Here is a 23,162-nt window from a genome sequence, read left to right on the forward strand (position 1 = left end):
AAAACTCCATCTCATAAAAAATAAAAATTAAAAAAAAGATTGCTTAAGGCCTGTCTGCCTCTCTTTCAAAGGGGAAATCCCTCAGCTTCTTTAAATAAATTCAATCCTGCCAACCAGAGATGAGGGTTGATTAGATGAGATTGGGGGAAGAAGCCCTCCTTCTCAATGAGTGGTCCAGAAACCAGCAGCATGGGCACCCCATGGGAGTGGTCAGAAATGCCGACACCGAGGGCCCTGAACTGCTGAGTCAGGCTCTTCTAATGATCCCTAAGTGGTCTGCACACACATCATGGCTTGGAGAAGCCCACGCAGATCCAGACACTCACTGACCATGGCAGGAGGTGGCACCTATTTTATTTTTATGATGAGAGGGAACCTCAAACTCTACTGTGATGTAAGTGGTCTCAAAGGCCCTTTGAAGTCACCATTTTATCTAAATCAGAAATAGGAAAAAAATAAGAAATGGCCAGCTTAGAAAGACTCGAACTCTTTTGCGGGGGGAAAAACCAGGAAGAAAGAAAAGAAAAATACATTGTTTCCTTGGCCATCTGTGTGAAGAAATAACAAAACCACCGTTGACATACCAGCAGGAAAGAACACTGGAGAGCTTCACTTGACAGAATTATTACACACGCCTCTTCCTGGTTCAGGGGGAAAAATAATTCCAAATAGGTTTGTGATATTTTTTTCCCTAGCATGCTTGCAACTTCCAGTAGAGCCAATAACCAGTTTTCAAAACCTTTGGATTCTACTCATCCCCTGGTTAATAATTTCCAGTTTACCCAGCAGGCTACGTAACATCCCCTTTCCTGGGAAAGAATTTCTGTGCCCTGGCTGGCAGGGAACTGGTCACCTCAGCAGCTGAACTCCTCCTCCAGCCCTGCGGCTCCCTCCTCTCCAACAGGGACCCTCCTGGTGGGTATCCGGAACAGTGCCTTAGTGTTCCGCAAAGGGGAGAGGGAAAAAGAGAGGGCTGTCTCCCAGAAGGGTGAGTCTCTTCTTTAATCATCTGGAGCTGAGAAGAATTTTCTCCCTGTTTCCTGGGAAATAGCTGATAAAGGACATTTTGTCTGCTGCTGTTTATGTATACCTAGGCCGAACAAGTCTCAAAACTCTACCCTCTCCTGCCCCCTCCGGAGCCGGTACTTTGAAAACATAGGACAATAATGAAAGCCAAGAGCAGGCAGCCTGATATGGGCCTGGCACCCCATCTCCTGTTTCCTCCTGCCCGCTGCTGCAGCCGGCTTTACGCCAGCTGCAGCCACCAGGGACAGGTTGGCTTCTCCACCCTTGATGGCCCCGAGAAATATTTCTTTCAGGGCATGGCAGAAGGGGACTTTGGGGAAGGTGGGACCCTCCCTGCAGCCAATAGCACGGGCCCCGTCCCTCCCCCCATGCAAATCTTTGGCCAGCAGCCTTGGTATCACCAAACCTTGCCGAGATAGGGAGTGCCATGAAGGGCTCAGTGAGTTTCTGGCAGTCCTCTCCCCTGTTTATCTGAATGGGCCCAAAGGCTGCAAAACAAACCGGCAAGCACCAGGGTGTTCCTGAGAGTATAGCTGCACTTCCTGTTTACAGGCTCAGGGTGAGAAGCCCCTGAGACCCATTCTGCCTGTGTCAATTTCTTTCTGCTTCCTCTGAGATCCGTGATGTGGGAGGGCAAAGGGTTTCGCTCCTGCCGCCTGGAAAAATAATATGCAGGCCGGGAACATGAGCTTGCCTGTGAAGGCTGCTCAAAACAACACACTTGCAATTTGGGGTTTGTGACTAAGGTTGATTCGATCCCAGGTCTTCTGGTCCCTCTGGGAGCATCTCAGACCCCGTGAGACAACCCACTTTGGGACTCAAGGGTGGTAGGGAGTGGGGAATGGGAAGGGCACCTGTAGAGGCATAAGTTGCTGGGCCCTGCCACCCCACCCATCCTCACACCACTCTCGCCTCACCCAACCTCATCCCACCCTACTCATCACCCCCACCCTCACCCCCACCGTCACCCCACTCCTCTTGCTGTGTGTCCCTTGCTTCCCATGTTTCCCTGTCCTGGACCACAGTGAAGCAGCTGGGAATTCCAAGCACAGGGCTTCCTACCTTCAGCACCAGTGGTGACACCAGAGGTGGATTCCAAGAATACCTGAATGACCTAGAACACATTCTGTCCAGGCAGGAGGGGTGGTGGCACTGCCTCCAGGAGATGGCCGAGGTATCCGGGGGTTAGGACCCTCTAGTTTGTTGCAGGGATGTCACAGAGCCTTGCTACTGAAAGTGGGTCCAGGGACCAGCAGTATTGTCCTCACCTGGGAGATGGTGAGAAACGTGGTCTCACACCCTGTCCCAGACCCACTGCATGGGAACCTGCAGTTTAGCAGACGCCGCAGGTGACTCCTGCACACGTTAAAGTTGGAGAAGCGCTGCTTAGGAGGACCCGTCCCTCTGTCCTCATTATGAGGATGCCTGCGCTGACTTTGGACAGCTTGTGCTTTTTAAAATCTCGTGGGCATAAATGACTCTTTGTGACTGATCTTGTTTCTCTCTTTGCTAAGAAAAGCAGGTTTAATCTGATGTAAGTGTCAGCTTATTTGGCCTCCGATATGTGGCATGCCACATATCGGAGACCAAATAAGTATGTGCGTAAGTGAAGGATTTCATAGCTAAATTCGATGTGTCCGACACCTGAAAATTCAAACACCAGAAGGGCCAGGCAGGTGACAAAGATGAACGAAGTGGGCTGGGTGGGCCAGTGAGGACTGGACAGCCAGTGACCTGGTGGAAGGGGCAGCAGCTACTCCAACCCAGCCCATTCTTGTCATTCAGGGACCAGGCTCAGGGTTGCCAGATCCCAATATCTTCAAGAGAAGCCTGAATTTGAATTTTTATGAAATCACCCAACATTGAAATATTGGCAATTAATTAAAACATTAAAAAAAAAAAAAACCCAAAGGCCAGGCGCTGTGGCTCCTGCCTGTAATCCCGGCACTTTGGGAGGCCGAGGCAGGTGGATCACTTGAGGTCAGGAGTTCCAGGCCAGCCTGGCCAACATGGTGAAACTTGTCTCTACTAAAAATACAAAAATGAGCTGGGCATGGTGGTGCACACCTGTAGTCCCAACTACTCGGGAAGCTGAGGCAGGAGAATCGCTTGAACCCGGGAGGCGGAGGTTGCGGTGAGCCGAGATCACCCCACTTTACTCCAGCCTGGGTGACAGCCTAAGCCTGTGTCTCAAAAAAACAAAAAACCAAAAAAAAAAAAAAAAAGGAAAAGAGAAACAAAAAAAATCCCCTCCTATGACCCAGGCTTTATCCTGAGACTATGGATAAAACTGTGAACAAGACAGACACAGTCCCTGCCCTCAAAGAGTATGCAAGCTGGAAAATGGGACAGAGAGACCAGGAAGGTGGGAATGGCATTTCCTCAGGGAGACCTGCCTGTGCAAAGGCCCTGAGGTGCAAACAGTACATTGTAGATGGGGAGCTACAACCAGGTCAGTGCTGGGGAGCTGAGTCATGATTGAAGGAGGGGTGGAAGGTAAGGATGAAAAGGGAGGAAGTGGCAGGTGATAATGGCATGTACTGTACATGCAGTTAAGGAGTTTGAACTAGGTTCTGAGGGCCTGGAAGGGTCATGAGTATGAGGATGACATGGCTGGAACTCAGTTTTCCTCAATTCACACCAGCTAATGAGAGGGGGATGGATTTAATGAGTGGGGAGTTGGAAAAGTATTAGAAGTCCAGACAGCAGTCGGGGGAGACTTGGGCAGTGGCCCAGGAACAAGGTGGTGAAGGCCTGAACTGGGGCACTGTGCAGGAATGGGAGGCAGTTGTGCATTTGAGGGCTGCACAGGAGTTAAAATCAGCAGGATGTTACCTACTTGCTGGGGACCATTGGGGAGGGGGGCGCAGCCAGAGTTTCTGGCCTGGATGCCTGATGGACAAGGATTGCGGCGGTTGGGGCGTCTTGGGGAGGGAGATGACATGCTCGGTTCTGGGCAGACTGGACTTGGGGCTTCCTTGAGCCCTCTCTGGAAATGAGATGCAGACAGCAAGGTACTGCAGTATTACTCAGTGAGGGGGCAAGGGCCAAGCTGAAAACCAGGACATTCTGAAACACATTTCTTTTTAGTAATTTGCCCCAGCTTTGTGGCTTCTCCACCCTGTTCTCTTCTCCCTGTGAGTTCTTTGTTTTTGTGAGTTGTCATATTACAGTCCATGGATTTTTGGGCCAGCCTGTAAATGGGGATAACAGTACGTTCCTCCTCGCAGTGCTAGTGAGATTAAATGAGATAATACATTGAAAGCACACAGCACGGTGTCTGGCTGTAGGAAGATCCCATGATCACAACACCACATGTAATGTTAGTGTCATTATCATTAGCTGTGATTATTATTGTGATTATTAACATTAGTTACCATTATTGTTGTAACTACGCACGGATATGACCTACGAGGCCTCCTGCCACATGTGGTCCTTAGTTGTGGCCTCTTTCCCTGCCAACCTCAGGCCCGCTTGTATCTGTGGGAGGCAGTGGATAGCAGTGTTTATGAGCATGGCCTGTGAAATCACAGCCTGCCTGGGTTCAAATGCCAGCTCCACTTCTTACTGTGAGAGTGACCTCGGCCAAGTCACTTCGTGCTTCTGAGCCTCAGGTAGTTTCCCCATCTGAGGAAGGGGAAGATAAATGTATCTTGCTGTGAAGATAAAATGAGATAAATTGTCAAAGTACTCAGTGCACTGCCTGGCAGATACCAGCTGCTCCTTTATCATGTGCTCTTACTCTCCAGGACACCGTCACCAACCCATCAGGCTGGCATGCACTCTTAAATCTACTGCCCCTAGCAACAGGATGCAGTTCATGTTCACTAAAATGACTTACGAGCTGCTTGCAGCGGGCTGAGTGTTGACGCTGCTCCCTGCCACTGGAAAAAAAGATATGCCCACATCCAGATCTCAGGAACTCATGGATGTGACCTCATTTGGAAAAGGGGTCTTTGCAGACGTAATTAAGTTAAGGATCTTGAGATGCAGTCATCTTGGATTATCTGTGTGGTCCCTAAATCCAATGACAAGTGTCCTTACAATACACGCAGAGAGGAGAAGCCTGACAGGAGAAGCAGAGATAATGACTGGAGACAGGGATTGGAGAGATGCAGCCACAAGCCAAGGGATGCTAACAAGCACCAGAAGCTGGAGGAGGAAGGAAGGATTTTCCCCCGGAGCCTGCAAAGGGAGTGCAGCCCCGCCCACACTTTGACTTTGGACTTCTGGTCTCTGGAATGCTTCGATAATAAATGGTTGTTTGAAGCTACCCAGTTTGTGGTAGTTTGTCACAGCAGCCACAGCAAACAAATCCAGTGCTTTTTACCCTGAAACCACATGAGGACTGGGTGGAGTAGGCAGGCAGTCTTGGCCATCCCCATTTTAGAGAGGAGGGGACACTGAGGTTCAGAGAGGCAGAAGGAGCTGCTTGAGCCACATAGCCAGTGAGCTTCACCAGTGTCAAGCCTGGAACCTGGCTCTCCTGAGTCCTCCTCCATGCACTGTCCTTTCTGGAACATTCTGCCAGCCACCCTGCACCAGGCACTGGTGGCCTGTGAGCTGTGATTGTCTCTGTAACCAGGACAGGTTTGCAGGGTCCGAAAGCAGCTCCTCCCAATACCAAGCAAATGGCTGGTGGGCATGAGGGCCCATCTGAGAACATGGGAAGGAGCAGCTGTCACAGGGGATCAGGCCCGCCTGACTTCATTAGCACCCAGCTCCACTACATAGCTCAAAGAGATGTCCCTTTCTTTCTTTCTTTCTTTTTTTTTTTTGAGATGGAGTTTTGCTCTTGTTGACCAGTCTGGAGTGCAATGGCACAATCTTGGCTTACCGCAACCTCTGCCTCCTGGGTTCAAGCAATTCTCTTGCCTCAGCCTCCCAAGTAGCTGGGATTACAGGCATGCGCCACCACATCCCACTAATTTAGTATATTTAGTAGAGATGTGGTTTCTCCATATTGGTCAGGCTGGTCTCGAACTCCCAACCTCTGGTGATCTGCCCGCCTTGGACTCCCAAAGTCCTGGGATTCAGGCATGAGCCACTGTGCCCGGCTAGATGTCCCTTTCAATAATGGGGAACCAAACCAGAGGCAGTCACATCTGCTAGCGAAAGGTGCTATTTTGAATAACTTCAGGATAGATATTTGTAATGCAGACATACCTGGCAGTCTTACATTTTTTTCTATTAATACAACAAAGTAGGGTTTAACAAACATCAACAAGCAAATAACAATAAATAAATACATAGGTAAATGTAATGGTCTTGTAATGGTTTGCGGCTGCATTTGCCTTCACTAAATGTCCTATCTGTTGTACATATAAATTGGTTGGAAGGCCCCCTAGGGTAGGAGGCTCTCATTTATTGAGTGCTTAATATATGCCTGGCCTCATGCTTTCACCGGATGTCTCACTGAATCTCTATATCATTCCCATTTTTTTGCACAAATTAAAGCACCAAGACTCGAGTGCATTGAGTGGCTCGTACAGGACCACACTGATAAGGAATAGAGCCAGGATTCAACCTGGGCTGGTCTGGTCTGAACCCAAGCTCATCCTTTGGATCTAAACCTTTGGTTCTCAAGCCTGGCTCCACACTGAAAGTCCCTGGGGAGGCTAACATAATCCTCCACCCCTGCCACCCCAGGGGGTCTGAAGTAGCTGGCCAGGGATGTGGCCCCCGCACTGGGTTTTCCAAACCTTCCCAGGCGACTCAAATTTGCAGTCAGGCTGAAAGGGCCCTTCTTTAACCCTATTTCACAAGTTGTTGTACTGCTTCCTCGCTCAGAAAGCCAGGGAGCTGTTAAGAGCCGACGTTTCCTTCCTGATTTCTACTTTACTAATCCCAGGTTTCCACCTGTGAGGTAGGGAAGGGAAATATACCTGCGATCCCTTAAAAATGTTTTTAAAAAGACGGGATCGATGGAGTGTGAACTGTGACCCGGACTCTGTGCTAATTGGGCTCCCTGCATGGTTTTTAACTTCATTCTTACAACAATTCCTCATTTACAGAGGAGGAAACTGAGGCCCGGAGGGGTGGAGTCATTTGCACTGGTTGCAGAGTTGGTGGCAGCAGGATTCAGACTCGGGGTCTCATCTTCCCTCTGATATTGGTAACCTCTCAGCCCGCTGTGTGCTCACCAACACACACATCTGCCTGCGCATGTTCAATTTCTGTCTATTGAGGTTGTGACGTGGGCCTGAGAGGTGTCAGGGATGTGAGTGTGTGAAGGGTGAGGGCTGGGGGTCTCCACACCAGCCTCCAGGGGCCCAGGGCAGAGTGTGCTCAGCTGGACTGAGAAGGGGCAGGAGCTGGACAGGGCCACTGTCCATCCCTAAGACCGGGCTCCTCTCTCAGCAGGGTCGCCTCTGCCATCCCTCTGGGCCTATGCAGGTTTGGCTGCGTCAGGTGACCAGGTGTGTGTGGGGGGAGGATGTGGAAGAACAGAGCAACTCCAAACTCCTTTGCCATCACTAAAGGGCCCTTCCTGCCTTTAGTTTTAGACTGTTGTATTCAATGTGAAGGTTGTTGCTTATAACAGGATAACAGTCATTTAAAATGTTAAAAGTAAGCATATTACCATTTGTTGAGAGTTTGCTACATGTAGGAAGCAAGAATGAGCAAGTGGTAAGAGTCAACACTCTCTTTCCATCCTCATAACATGCCAGGGAGGATGGTAAAATTATGCCCATTATCCTGATGAGGAAAACTGAGGCCCGCAACTCACATTACTTTCTTCAGATAATTGCACAGCTAGGAAATGGCAGGGCTGTGATTTTTACCTGCGCTATTAAACATTTGCCAACTCTGCTGCAAAAGAGAGACTGCTTTTTCATCTGGCCTTGACTCTTCAGCCAACCTCCTTCCTGCCTATGCCTCCCAGCTTTGGAGAAATTATAGGTGTAGCCTGTGCTTTGGGTTTTGTGCAAGGGCTTGCAAAAGTATGCTTGCTGGTCTCACACCCTGAATCATAGTTTAGCATTTAAAGTTGGAAACAATCTCTGTGGTCATCTAAATTTAATCTTTTTGCTGGCAGTTAGGGAAACTAAAGCTCAGGAAGGAAAAGTTCTGGACTGGGGCTTGAATCCTGGTCTCTAGACTTTGCATCCAGTTCTTCATCTATTAGAAGCCTCCTAGGTTCATTCATTCATTCATTCAATTATTCACTCATTCATTTGTTCAGTCCCTTGAGCAGCATTTCAGTGAGTTTGCCTATATCATTTCACTTGATTCTCAAAAAATAAAAACTCATGAGATCAGTTACATTGTAGCTGATGAGACAAAGATGCAGATGAGGAGACTGAGTTTCAGAGAGGTGAAGCAAGTGGTCCAAGATCCCAGCAGGCAAGTAGCAGAGGTAGAATTTGAAGCCAGGTCTTTGGAGAAAAGGGAGGCAGCTGGGGAGTCGGATGAGGCAACCAGTTGGAGCTGGGTAGTCAGGGCAGCCTTGGCCTTTGGTGAGCTTCGCCTTCATTTTGGGAGCGAGGGGTGAAGGAAGTCACAGGGCTAGAGTTGCAGGTAGGGGTTGAGCTGGGCTGGTGGGTGAAGGGAGGCCATGGAAACAGATATCCCTGATGTAGGACCATGAGAGGGTCGCGGGATGGCCTTCCTGAGATGCCTCCAGCCAAGAATCTGAGGAGACCACACTGAGCACTGCCATCTATGGAACCATGCCAGGGCCCCATGGCTGGGCTCAGCACCTCCCAGGAGTGGCACCAGGTCTGCATTCATTGGGTAGGACTAGGGAGGGGCTCAGAGAGGAGGACAGGTGCAGTGACCTGGTGGTTCACATCCAGTCACTCCTACCTATTCCGAAGTGTTGAATTCACAGCGTCGAAGGGCTTATAGCTTATCCAGATTATTGGGACCAGCATTTCCCAAAGTGTGTGTGTAGGGGGGGGCAATAGATGGGGGTGATTACTTGGGGTCTGCGAGGACAGGGAGATGGTGCATAAGCCTGGTTCTAAATAACATGTTAAGCAGTGAGGATTGCAGTCCCTCTTCAGTTCTCCTTCAAGCCTGTGATCACGCAGGGAGAAGGGTCTCACCTTGGTGCTGGCGTTTCTTTAACACGTCCCCTAACACTTGCCAGTCTCCTTTCACCCACCCCTCCAAGTGTTTAGGAAGGACCAGCCTCTAACTAAAGCATGTAACCTTCCTCGTTCAGTTTTCATTTTATTTCTACTGTTACCTTCTATCAGTGGCAAATGGTCCCAGCTCATTAATGACAGTAACATTATAAAGACCTCCTTTAAGTTAGTGATTTAGGTTTTAAGAGGTTGCTGTTTGGGAGACAAGTATTAAGTCATGAATGCTGCAGGCTTCCTAGGCTGTGGCAATGTTGTGGAATAGAAGGAAAGTCAGTGCAGGTGGGAGGCATTGAGCCTGCTGGCCCTCCACTCTGCAAATGGAGTGTAGAGACAGGGCGGGGCTTGCCCCAAAACGTGCAGGAAGCCAGTCCTCCCGGCTGCCAGTGGACACCTCCCCTACTACCTTTTTATTCCTGAGGACCTGCAATGCCTCCCTCTGCACCCTCTGTCATTTACACACCTGGAAATGTGTCCTCTTTATCCCAACCTCTTCAGACATTGCTGCAAGTTCTGATCTTGCCTCATACTTGAGAAGCCCTCAGTCTTTCGGCAGATGGCCTGCTGGCGTGTAAGCAGGAAGGTAAATGCCCCCAGTTTCCATCCCTCACAGCAGGCACCTGTCTGCCCTCTCACGGGGCTCCCACTTCCTGGCCAGGCTGCTATGGAAATTCCACTCAGTGTCCAGAACTCACCTGTAGCCTCACTTTCTCTAGCACCATTTCCTGGGGCCCCAGGGTGAAGGCACCCCCGCTTTGCTCTCAGCCCCCTGCGACTCCCACAGCACTTCCCACAGGATAGCGTGACTATCTGGTTATGGGTCCATCACCCCATTTTATTATGCACACCTTGAGGCAAGTACAGGGCCTTCCTTAATTTGACATTCCCAGGACCTGGGCCTGACCCGTGGAAGGTCCATGGTGAAGACTGTTGAACAGTAATAATAGTTGTAACAATTGCCATTCACTGAATACTCCTTGCATTAGACACTGCGTGATGGACTTTATTTATATTATTTTATTGAATCCTCATAGCAGCCTCAGTAATTAAGATCAAACACTATCCCCATTTTTATGAATGAGGACACTGAGCTCAGAGATGTTTAGTATCTTGCTCAAGGACACTCAGTAAAATACAGAACTGAGGCTTGAAACAAAGCAGCTCTGTAGCCAGTGTTCTCAGGAAGCTAGGGGAGGTGCATGGGGCGGCCTCACACACACACACACACACACACACACACACGCGTGCGCGCGTGCACATACACCCATACTGAGACTGGAGTGATGAATGCACAGGTGTCTTCCCTGCCTCTCCTCCCCCTCTGTTTGCTGTTTGCTCCCACAGCCTCTGTACCTTCCGGGCCCCTGGCTGTGGCTGCCTGTGGGTGCTGCCACCCTCGCCCTGCAGGCTGGCCTGGCTGCCCACCGGGAGCCCATTAGTCAAGTCATCCTAGGCAGGATTATGCCTTCACCGAAATGATATCCAGGCCCAGCGGCTGGGCTTGTGTGCAAATTTGTGCTGATTTGATTAGCTTGTTTAGTCATCGCTGCTGATGAGAGCGGGCCACGGCCACCAAATGACATTCTGCTGCCTGCAACTCTGTAATCGCTTTTGGAAGGGATATTATGTTAATATCTCACACGAGAGTCTCCGATCATGCAGGACGATGGGCGGCCAGGCCTGGGCCATATGGTGCATCCGAGGGCCTCCTTTGTAATCCTGGGTAATTGAAATCCTCTGCCTTATTCAAACTTGGAAAGCCCACCATCTGATGGGTAGCAGAGGGCCCTTTGGCAATTTACTTGCCAGTCCTTTTAGGGACTTTCTTTGGGGTATGATGGCAGTATGAGCGGAGATTTATGCCAGAGAAACTTGACCATTTTTAGAAACAAAAATCTCTGGCGCTGGGCGCTGTCGCTCATGCCTGTAATCCCAGTACTTTGGGAGGCCGGGGCAGGCGGATCACGAAGTCAGGAGTCGAGACCATCCTGGCTAACACAGTGAAACCCCGTCTCTACTAAAAATACAAAAAAATTAGCCGGGCGTAGTGGCGGGTGCCTGTAGTCCCAGCTACTCGGGAGGCTGAGGCAGGAGAATGGCGTGAACCTGGAAGGCAGAGCTTGCAGTGAGCCGAGATTGCTCCACTGCACTCCAGCCTGGGTGACAGAGCAAGACCTTGTCTCAAAAAAAAAAAAAAAAAAAAAAAAAGAAACAAAAACCTCTGGCACCTGATGGTTTAAGAAGAAAACAATAACCACAACAGCAATAATAGTAACTTCTAGTTAGCAAGCAGTTCTAATGTTCCAGGCGCCCAGATAAGGGCTTTACGTAAGCTGAGGTGCTTTAGGGCAATCTGTCAGTCAAGTATTACTCCCATTTGGAGGATGAGAAAGCTGAGGCTCAGAGAGACCAATCAGCTTGCCTGAGGCCACTGGCGAAAAGTGGAGATAACAGGACTTCTCCCTTGTTTGTCTGACCACAAGCCTTGCTATAGTCAGACTCAGCTTGCAGGGTTTTTGAGGATATCAACAACCCCCAGACAGCTACCACTTAATGCAGTGCTTGGCAAGCTTGAGCAAGTGTCAGAAATCCCTGGTGGTCTCATTAAGGCATAAATTGCTGGGTCCCACCCCCAGAGTTACTGATTCAGCAGGTCTGAGGTGGGACCCAGGAATTTGCATTTCTAACAAGTTCCCAAGTGATGCTGGTGCTGCTGGTCCCGGGATCACACTCTGAAGACCACCAGCCTAGCGGATCCTTACTGTAAGCCCAGTACTGCCCAAATAGGAGAGGTAGGTATCCTCACTTTCATTTTTTTTTTTTTTTTTTTGACAGAGTCTCGCTCTGTCGCCCATGCTGGAGTGCAGTGGCGCGATCCTGGCTCACTGCAAGCTCTGCCTCCCAGGTTCACGCCATTCTCCTGCTTCAGCCTCCCGAGTAGCTGGGACTACAGGCACCTGCCACCACGCCTGGCTAATTTTTTTGTATTTTTAGTAGAGATGGGGTTTCACCGTGTTAGCCAGGATGGTCTCGATCTCCTGACCTCGTGATCCGCCCGCCTCGGCCTCCCAAAGTGTTGGGATTACAGGCGTGAGCCACCGCGCCCGGCCTTTCACTTTCATTTTTCTGATGAGGAAATGGAAGCTTGGATAGGTGAATTTGCTTTCCTAGTGTCTTTTACCTAGGACATAGGATGTGAAAGGAGGTGACTGTGTCCACAGCCAGAAAGTTTGTAAAACCAGAACTCAGCCCAGGTTTCCTGATTTACCATCCAAAGAGGTGGCCTCGGGGAGGTGGTGTTACATTTTAATTTTGCCTCTGCCAGAAAACTGGAGGGTGTGTCAATGCTCGTTCCTAACGGCTTGCCTCATGGCCCCAGGAGGTCGCTCACATTCTCCTGCAGGACTTGGTGTGGTCGGCATGGCTTGGGCCATGGTGGGCTCCTGTTGTGTGGACTTGCAGGGCAGGCCAGGTCTCGCTGTGAAGCTACCCTGTGCTGGCAGGCAAGGACACCAAGCTGGGATAGAACCCTGGGCAGGTGAAGAGCTGGGAGGTTTGGGGCCGAGTGCATGGGCTTTGCTCAGTTCCGCTTGTCCAGGATACTGCATGCTCTGCAAGGAGGCAGGTGACTGCTAATTAGAGGTCCCCGTTCCTTACCTAATGGTCAAGGCCTGCCCAGGCTGGCCAGACAGATAATCATTGTTCAACCTCCCTTTATTCCCCTCCCCTCCTTGCCCTCCACTTCCCAACCAGGTGAAAGAAAAAGAGACTTGGTAATTCACTGAGCATCACCCAAGACCGGGCGCAGACCCGCACCCTGGGGTATAAAAGACGTAGTACTCACTTCATTCCTGTTTCACAGATGCACAGACTTACTCTTGGAGAGGCTCCTCCCAAAAGTCACCCAGCTGGTAAGTGGGACAGAGCAAGGACTTGGAGTGACACAGGCTAAATCCAGGCCTCTGTCCACTCCTCCGACTGCCTCTCTCCTCCCTGTCCCTTTCTTTAAGATGCTAAGGAGCATTTGTCAGACTCCTGGAGGAGAAATATTGTTTTCAGTGATTCCCAAGCCTATTTGTCAGTTGAAACTCATTTATTTTCTTCCTTCTTTTCTCATTTTCTTTTTTAAGTGCAGAGTGCCTTTTGGGAATCAGATACTAGGGACTCAAGGACTCCTGGCTTGTCCCCTTGTCTCCAAAGCCCCATCCTCACAGCTCAGGCAGCTGGGTGCCTGTGGTGTGCTCACTGGGCTGGAAGCTCCAGACGGGGCAGGAGGGAGCCTGACCATTCTCTGCAGTGTGGTGGCCCCAGGGCCTGGTGCTTGATACACACACACACACGTGTGCATATACATATGTATGTATTTATATTTGTTTGTTGGTAGCAAATGTTTATTTCTTATAGCTCTCAGTAGCCAGAAGGGCCATCCTAAGCCAGCCAGTCTTGCTTGCTGACTGGAGAAATAAATGCCTCTTCTGCCAGGTAGCTTGGAGCACAAGGGCATAGGTGAAAACACGGGCCTCGGGGGCCTCACATCTGAGTCCCATTCTGCCCCCTCAGAGCTGCGAGACCTGGGGCAAGTCCCTTTCTCCTCTGGGCCACAGGCATTCTCATGGGCCTCCCTCCCGGGCTTTTGTGCCAATTCAGGAGGCATGCAAGCCTCTGGGACAGTGGGCCATCCCATGGAGATGAGCTACTGCTAGGCTGCAGCCTTCAGAGGAAGAATTTGAATTAAACAGGGAGAGAAGTCACACCACCTCAGGGAACCATCTAAGTCTGTGTTGTCTGAAGCAGTAGCCAGTTGAGACCTGTGGCTATTTACTTTCAGCAGATAATTAAGTTAAATTAAGCACAGTTCCTTCTGCACAGTAGCCACATCACAGGTATTCGGTAGCCACATCTGGAGAGTGGCTACTCTATTGGACAGTGCAGATGGGGACATGTCCACCATGGCAAAGAGCCCAATGGGACTGCACCAAGTCCCACTATGTTGTGTCATGCTTATTGTTTTCATGTCCTAACACTGCTAATGACACATAGCCTAGTGGAAGTCCCCTTGGATCTGCTTTTTGGAGAAAGAGGGGAACATGCATTTGAAATCATCCACTACATGATTTTATTTGCTCCTACACTGATTGATGGATTGACTTTTGAGACAGGGGCTTGCTCGGTCACTAAGACTAGAGTGCAGTGGTGTGATCATGCTCACTGAGCTCCTGGCCTCAAGCCATCCTCCAACCTCAGCCTCCCAAAGTGCTGGGATTACAGGCGGGAGCCGCTGTGTCTGATCACACCTAGTTTTCTTTTAGATGCAAATATCCAAAACACTTGCAGAGTTAGCTGAAATTGGTTAAGGGTTCTCTCACCCATCTTATTCCATCACTTGCTCTATAGCCCTTTCTTAGCACCTAGGAGCAGCCTGGACTTCAGCTCAGCCCAGGTCAGGGTCACAGTGTCCCACAGCGTTAGTGATGTCCAGACGAACGAGGCTTTTACTCTACTTCCTAGGCTGGTGCCCCCAGCATCTAGACTGCATCAAGACCACAGGTTCCTCTCTCTCCTGAAGGACTGTCTGCCACGGGGGACTCCCTGACATTGTCCCACACATGCTATCAAGGCAGAGGGTGACGAGCCCAGAGCCCAATCCCCAGTTGACACTCTGTCCATGAATTTAAGTCCCCCAAAGAATGCCCCTAATGTCCACTAGAGCCCTCTACACGACCCTGTCAGCAGTGATGGCTATTACATTTGTGTGTCTAGTTGGAGTTCCAATTCTGCCCCTGCAATTGATTAGTTGTGTGACATGAGCATGTGACATAAACTTTTTGAGCCTCGGTTGACCCTTCTGGAAAGCGAAGACTCTGTTATCTCGCTCACCATGTGGCAGTGAGTTCACATGAGATGGTGCAGTGTTTCCAAACTTTTCCAGCCCATGTCCCTTTTGCTAAACACAGACATCTCTGCCTTCCTTGTGGAAGACTCCACCTTTCTATACCGCCCCACTGATAAGTATTTCATGCACATTTACCAGCCAAGAACACTTTGTCCAACTTTCCCACAATTTGTATTATGAAATGAAAGGGTTTTTTTTGTCTTCCAAAAATATAAAATTATGTTTTGATGCTGGCTCTGTTGTTCCGAGCTATACCCTTTTGCTTCCCCTCGCCTTCCTTATCTTAGTTCTAGTATACCCCCAGAAGATCACCCCCACATCACAAATGGAACAGGTGGGCAGTGCCCGGTGATGAGCTGCAGGTGACAGGCACTCACTAAACAGTGGGTCCCCACACCCTGCAGAGGAAAGGAGACCTGCAGGCAGACCCTGCAGCCATGGCCAGATGAAGGTCAATCCGAGTCCGGTTTCGAGTAGCACCTCTGCAGACCCCCACGTGTAGATAAGTTCCTTAATATCATCTCATAGCTCTCTTCACTTTTTAAACAAGTAGACCTTATTTTTTTTAGAGCAGTTTTAGGCTTGCAGAAAATACAGAAACTTTCAGTATATCCCCTCCGCCCACTCTCCCAGTTGTCTGCCCCATTGCTAACCTCTTGCATTGGTGTGGTGCATTTGTTACAATGGGTGAACCCATACTGATACACTATTATTAGCTCCAGTTCATAGTTTACTTTAGGGTTCCTTCTCTGTGTTAGACAGTTCTACGGGTTTTGGCAAATGCGTTGTCTCCACACCCATCATTACGGTACCATACAGAATTGTTTTTCTGCCTTAAGATTGCCCCGTGCTCCGGCTACGCATCACCCCCCTCCTTCTACCCTGGGCCCAGTTTTCTTCACTTTTTCTTCAGTGCATTTACTGCAGTTGTAAAGATCGAATTTGGAATTACTTGATTAAAATCGGCCTTCCCCACGGGACCGTAAGCAGCTTCACGAGGGCAACCGCTACGTCGGGCTTTGCCACACTGTGTCTCCTGGGCTTTCTCACAGTGCATGGCATATGTTAGTGTAAACAGTTGAACAAATGAATGAATGAATGAGTGAATGAGAAGTGAAGTAGAGGCAATGAAGGAGGCTGGAGGAAGGAGGTGTCAGGGCAAGAAGAGGAAGCCTCACCCAAATCAACATTGCCCATCCCAGGAGCCTCCCTTTGAAGACAATGAAATGGCAAAGCAAAACTGTTCTGGAACCAAGTGGCTGATAACCCACGCTGGGGTTATCCTGGCGGTGAGTGTAGCCCCTCCTTGCCCCATCAGGGGTGACAAGGACAGGAGCAGGGAACTGATGTCACCAGAGCCAGGCCCTGAAATGGCCCGACGAGGGCTCAATACGTCACTGTCTTAACCATCGTGACTTTCGGAGTCACCTCCAGATTTTTTGGCCCAGTAAATGATTAAGCAGTTAAATAAAGACAGGCTCATTAAGGAAACATGCTTCCCTGCGTATCTGCCCCAGTTACTCCTAAATTTAATCTGTCCATGAGCCAATTTCCAGGACAAACGTGCACAGGCTTTTTTTTTTTTTTTTTTAATCTCCAGAGCCTTAACCTTGAAGGTATTCATTGGCCAAGGCTTATCCTGATGCCCGTCTCCCCCATCCTGTCTCCTCTGAGACTCAATGGAGGGGTTCCTTCCCCACACCCAGACAATCCCGTGGGGCCGCTGGAGAAGGGGCAGGGCACTCGTGGGGCCCATTTGCCAGCAGGCAGGGCCGGGCCCATGAAAGCGCCCTTTCTTCTCTGTCACACGGCTGCTCCCAGCCACGGGGGGCTCTGGGGCATAATCGGATTGAGTTTCCTTGGCCAACAGGTTGGCTTTGTTCTCTTGTCCAGATTTTCATCCACTTGGCTCCCCAAGTTGCTGCTCGACCGCTCTCTGACCTGGATTCACTGAGGACACATCAGGGCCTTTGCCACGGGGTCCATGGAGTGGCCGGAGCCCGGGGCTGGGTGAGTGTGGGGTGGGTCTGAAGGGGAGGATGTGCATCTAGAGACCAGGCCAGCCCCTGCAGGATTTTCTGATGTCAAATCGCCTGTCCTGTGCCTGAGCCCCATCGCCTTAGCAGAATGAGGACACGCGCCTCCCCTGGGCTTCCCCAGCGTGGCCTGAGTGAGTGTCTCCCCAGCTGCAGTGTTTGCAATCAGCAGGTCAAGAGGGGACCCTCCTGCCCGGCTCCCATGGCGCTGCTGCTCCTTCTAGCAGTCCCAGCTTAACCCCCACACTTCTTATACTGGTCCCAGGGCCCTCCATGGGTTAGGGTGTAGAAGGAGGTTGTGCTGGTTAAAAACACCAGGTGGAAATCTCTTTTCTCTGAATGCTGATGGAGTGCTGTTAAAGAGACAGTTCTTTTCAGTCTAGTTGGATCCTGGGTGAAGACTCAGGCCTTGCTCAAGAAGGGAGACCACCCATGTGTGCTGTCCCATGTTTCCAGGGAGGAGGCTGGAAGTCCAAGATCAAGGTCCTGGTAGGTTTGGCTTCTGGTGAGGGCTCTCTCCATGGCCAGGAGCTTCTTCCACTCCTGGGCACAGATGGGCCCTGTTAGACTGTTGCCTTGCTCCCAATGAATCATGCCCCCTCCCACTGCCTCTGGGGTTGTGTCTATGATGTCCTCTTCCTGGGGACAAATGCAGCTTCAGCTGCTATAGGCTGGGACTGTGGCCCTCCCTGCACCAGTCCCAGGGCCCAGCTTCCCCAGGCCACTAGCACTGCTCCAGGAACAGTGTCCAAGTCAGTCCCGACTGCTAATAGAATCCCACGGACTGAGTGGCTTCAGGAACAGGAATTTATTTCTCACAGTTCTGGAAGTCCAAGATCAGGGTGCTGGCAGATTTGGCTCCTGGTAAGGGTTCTCTTCAGGCTCGCAGACAGCTGCCTTCTTGCTGTAACCTCACATGGTGGAGAGAAAACTCTGGTGTCTCTTCCTTTTCTTATAACGGCACTAATTCCATCGTGGATCCCCCCACCCTCATGACCTCATTGAAACCTAACGACCTTTCAGAGGCCCCACTTCCTAATACTGTCACACTGGGGGTAGGCCTTCCACATACCAATTTGGAGACACACAAACATTTAGTCCATAAAAAATGGGCAGGTGGCCCAGACTAAGCTAATCACATCCTTTCCTGGGCCTGTCAGGAACCTTCTCTGGCTTTTGGTTTGTTTGTATTTTAAAATAGAAATAGGCAGATCTGTGAGAAGGTGAGGTGAGAGTTGCAGGCAGCCACCTACCTGCCCAGGGGAGGATGCCCTTTTGCAATAGGAAAGAATGAAGACAGCACAAAGAGAGACGTGGAGGAGGAAGACGGAGAAGGAGGGGCGCTTTCGCCTCCCTGGACCCAGTGGGCCCTGAGATCTGCTTCTAACCTGTGTTTTCTCTATTGATTTTTGTCAGCTAATAAGTCTCTCTTTCTACATACATTCATTGAAGTTCCATTTGTTTTCCTTGCCAGTAAAAGAATGCTGACAACCTCAGGATTGGGCAAGGAGCTAGTCCTTTTCCCCTCTTGAGAGATGGGGTAGCAGAGTAGTAGGAGCAGAGCGGCCAGGCTGTCTGGATTTGAAGTTGTACATGTTGGTCTGGGCAAAATTTTCAACTTCCTGCGCCTCAGTTTCTTATCTGTAAAGTGGGGTTAATAATAGTGCCTACCTCGTGCAGTCAGGGATGAGGATTAAGTGAGTTATATATGTAAGGTGCTTTGCACACTGCCTGGTGTGCAGTCAGCTCAGCATCTGTGAGCTGATTTCCATCTCCCTTGGGTCTTGTGGCCTGTGAACGCAGCCTTACTTGGCCCAAGTGCTGAAGGAAATGGAACGCACCCTGAGTGAGACAGCAATACTCTCTTGTGACCCAGTTAGTAGCCAGCTGGCAGATTTCTGGTATTGCTCACTGCTGAGAGGGGCCGCTGGGTGCCTGATGAGTCCTGGGAAATGCCTGGGGCAGGGTGGCTGGCCTGGGCCTGTCTGCCCTGGGATGCCCCTCCCAGAGCTCTCAGCATGGCAGCACTAAGGCCAGCTGCCTTAGTGGGGCCAGCTGGACCCTACTTGGGAGGATAGAGAAGTGGAAAGAACTCTGGGCCTGCAACCCAGCAGTTGTACACCGTGGTTTCCTAGAGGAACTCATGCACATGTGTCCTGGAGACCTGCAAGAGAACAGCACCATGGAGATGACCAGCAACTAATACCACCCAAAGGCCCACCAACAGGAGAATGGATACCCCAGCAGGGGTGCAGGCATGCAATGGAACAAACCACGTACTGGTGAGAGTGAATCAATGACGGCCACATGCATCAACGCCGATGAGGCTGAGACTCGTAATATCAAATTTAGAATTGCAAGTAGCAGAAGGATCAAAGTTATATTTGTAATAAAGCTTAAACACAAGCAAATCGAGCACTGTATTGTTTAGGCACACATTCACATTTGGTAAAGACATAAAGCAAAGCAAGAGAACGAGACAAAAATGAAATCCCAGAGTGGTCAGGTGGTCAGGTCTTGGGGGGTGGCGTGGAGTCGGGGAAGGGCATCAGAGTGGATCTCACCTCAGCTCCGACTGCTTTGGGAAGTTCTAGTTCTGACATGGAGTGGTGGGTTCACAGCTGTTTGATTGCTTGTTATGCTTTATAACAATATAAACTGCATATGTTCAGTTGAAATATTTCATAATAAAGGTTTTTTAAAAAAGAATATTGGGCTCATCTTTCCCATCAGATACAGGCATTTTTGTTTTGACTTTCTATTTCCTTTTTTTAATGAACAAGGATCATTTGCCTCTGAAAATATAAATTAAAAAAAAAATAAGGCTGGGCACAGTGGCTCACGCCTGTCATCCTAGTACTTTGGGAGGCCGAGGTGGGTGGATCACTTGAGGTCAGCAGTTCGAGACCAGCCTGGGCAACATGGTGAAACCCCATCTCTACCAAAAATATAAAAAATCAGCCAGGCGTGGAGGCGTGCATCTGTAATCCCAGCTACTTGGGAGGCTGAGGCAGGAGAATCGCTTGAACCCAGGAGGCAGAGGTTGCATGAGCCAACATTGTGTCACTGCACTCCAGCCTGGGTGACAGAGCGAGACTCCATCTCAAAAATAAATAAATTATTTAAATATATTTTTTTAAAAAAGCACTGGATTTGCAGTTGGGAGCACAAGATTTGGGGTTGCCCCTTCCCACAACCACTGTCATTGCTGGGACCTCTGCAGCCATCTCCTCCCGGCCTCCATCCTCACCCACTCCATTTCAGTCTCTGTTTGGCCCCCCAGCTGAGTTATCTTTGTAACCATAAATGGCATTCGCTCATTTTACTGCTTCCTGAAGTCCAAGCCTGTTCTTTTCAACCATGTTTCTCCCTGTTCCTCTTCACCATTTGTATGTAGCCAGATGTAGAGTTCATGGAACCAAAAACCTGCCTTCTGCTTCTGTGTCTTTGCTCAAGCGGTACCTGGGAGAATAAGTCGTCAGGTCTGAGCACCAGTGTCTGGGTCTCAGTGCTCAGCATGCAAGAGAGACTGGGTTTAGGCTCTGTCACTCACCATGAATTTTACATGGAATGACTTTTCTGTCCCTAAGTGATCCTTCCAGGCTCATTTCAGGCAACACCTCTTCCAGGAAGCCTTCCCTGATATCCAGCCTTTATTCTCACACCCCCTCTGCTAATCCCTATCAAAGTACCCTAAAATTTCCACAGTACTTTGGAATTTTCTGTGTATGTGCCTCCTCCACTAGACTACCTACTCCCCAAAGGCAAAAACTGGGTCTTATTTTGTTTGTCTCAATAGCAACTGTACCAGCCGTGGCATGGTGGCACTCAAATGGTAATGCCCTGAGGGAAAGGTTTTGCCTGTTTTGCTCATCTATGTATTCTAAGTGCCTAGAACACTGCCTGGCATATGGTAGCTGTGCTGCAAATGGTTATCGAGTGAATGAATCAATGTTAACCTGTACTGAGTACTGAGTAAAGTTCTATTGCTTGGAAGCTGTGTGAGCTTTGGTGAGACACTTAACCTCTCTGAGCCTCCCTTTCTCCCTCTGTCAATGGGGAGATTAATAGTACTATTCTTGAAGGATCACCATGAGATTTGGCAGAAAGATGCATGTGACAGAGCCTAGAAAATGGCAGGTGCACAGCCCGCGCTGCTTCATATGGATTTAACCCTGGCCCCAGTGGCCTCAGGCAAATTCCCAGTGGCTCTGAGGTTGTCCATCTGAGCTCAGAGTCCCCGCTCAGCCTCCCTGGGTGGTCCATGGGAAAAGGGGGTCGCAGGTCTGTGCTCCTCCTCCTTAGCCACGGGCCAGTGACCCCCAGGGTCACCTCTGACTGCTGGGTCCGTGGATCTATTGTGCAGGGCCTGTTGGTGGCTGGGCAGCCTCACTGAGTCTCCGGAGCCCAGCTGGTCAGTGCAGCCAAGGTCATGGTCCTCATTCCTTGAATGGCTCTTTCTTTAAATTGAGGCAAACTCTTCTTCAGCAGCCACAGGTAGCTCCTAACGCAGCCAGCTGTCTGAGCACTCTCTTAGGTCCCTTTGGGTCCTAAAATGCTAGAGAGGGGGCAGGATGGATGGAGGAGGTGTCACACAGACCCAGCTCCAGCGCTGCCTTCCCCAGCTTCTGGCTGTCTGACCTGACCTGGCTGTCTGACCTGTCTGCAAGTGACTTCACATCTCAGAGCCTCAGTCTCCAAGTCTGTTTTTTTTTGTTTGTTTGTTTTTGTGTGTTTGTTTGTTTTTTGAGACAGAGTCTTGCTCTGTCACCAAGGCTGGAGTGCAGTGGCACGATCTTGGCTCACTACAACCTCTGCCTCCCGGGTTCAAGCGATTCTCCTGCCTCAACCTCCCGAGTAGCTGGAATTAAAGGAACGTGTCACCAGTCCCAGCTAATTTTGGTATTTTTAGCAGAGACGGTTTTGTCATGTTGGCCAGGATGGTCTCAAACTCCTGATCTCATGTGATCCACCCGCCTCATCCTCCCAAAGTGCTGGGATTACAGGCGTGAGTCACTGTGCCCGGCCCAGTCTCCACATCTTGTAAGTGGGGAGACAAAACCTATCTAAGGGGGATGTTATGAGGAGCAGAGAGAAGGCATGTCATTCTCCTAATTAATTGGCATTCACTAAAGAGTTATGTGATTATTAAATACATAATAAAATATAAAAATATAAGGTGCTCTAGTTATATAATCATGAGGTCTGAGGATGGTGATGACTGCACTTCAGTGGACTACCTTATGAGGGACTGACTGTCAAGAAGCTCTGTGCATGTGTGCTTGTGTGTGTGCATCTGTGTATTATATATATACATATACGGTACATAAATAGACACTTTTATTATATAAGAAAATGATGTCACAGTAAAAATGTATAAATATTATTGAGCATGTTTGTATAAACGAGTGAACAAAGAGACATTTGGGATGCAAGACCAGTGGTATAATCTGCCCAAACACAAGCCCCGTTTTACTGTTGCTAATGCACAAAGAGAGGGCTGGCAGACATGGCCTGCATGCTCTGTACACCTGCCCATCTGCACCACACTCCCCCATGGTCTTGCTGCTGTTGCTGTGTTGGGCTCATCCCGCCTCTCACACCAGGACCATAAAGGCTTTCTCAGTACTGCTGATTTCTCCCTCACAGCACTTGTCAGAGTTGACACATTGTGTTTATTTGTAATTGTCAGTTTACGTGTCTCCTCTACCGGACTGATGGTCAGCCGCACTGAGGTCAGAGGTCCCATCTGATTTTACTCTCCATTTTCTCCTCAACACCCATTAGGGTGTGTGGTGCAGTGTAGATGCTTGATAAAATAATTGAACAAATCGATGGATGGTTGGATGGTCAGAGGGATGAATAGACGAGTGGTTGGATGAATAGATGGTGGTTGGATGGATAAATGGTGGAATGGATGGGTGGACAGATGGATGGAAGATGGGTGAATGGATGGAAGAAGGATGGATGAATAATTGAATGGATGGGTGGATGGGTGAGTAGATAGATGGATAGAAGATGGATAGATGGATGGATGGATGGATGGATGATGGTCAGATGGATGGATGGTTGGGTGAATGAAAGGATGGATGGATGGTTGGATGAATATCATAGACT

At 49.6% G+C, this 23,162-nt stretch overlaps 2 long non-coding RNA genes across 5 annotated transcripts in view; one reads left to right on the forward strand and one right to left on the reverse strand.

Moving 5' to 3' along the window:
- Positions 1-687: 687 nt before the first annotated feature.
- On the forward strand, positions 688-19,456 carry LOC107974934 (uncharacterized). 4 transcript variants are annotated; one of them, XR_008548142.2, is made up of 4 exons: positions 706-915; positions 12,979-13,027; positions 16,903-17,019; positions 17,424-19,456. It is a non-coding gene; the product is annotated as an uncharacterized LOC107974934 (long non-coding RNA). The 4 variants fall into 4 exon arrangements; XR_001718045.4 differs by having other exon boundaries at positions 695-915; positions 16,903-19,456; XR_001718046.3 differs by lacking the exon at positions 12,979-13,027 and having other exon boundaries at positions 688-915; positions 16,903-19,456.
- An 87-nt stretch (positions 19,457-19,543) lies between these two features.
- The window catches only part of LOC104006647 (uncharacterized), a 37,687-nt gene continuing 34,068 nt past the window's right edge, over positions 19,544-23,162 (reverse strand). The window contains exon 4 of the long non-coding RNA XR_680463.4: positions 19,544-21,603. This is a non-coding gene — a long non-coding RNA (uncharacterized LOC104006647). The remainder of the gene's footprint in view (positions 21,604-23,162) is intronic.

The sequence above is a fragment of the Pan troglodytes genome, chromosome 4 (assembly GCF_028858775.2).
Source record: "Pan troglodytes isolate AG18354 chromosome 4, NHGRI_mPanTro3-v2.0_pri, whole genome shotgun sequence".
NCBI lineage: Eukaryota > Metazoa > Chordata > Mammalia > Primates > Hominidae > Pan > Pan troglodytes.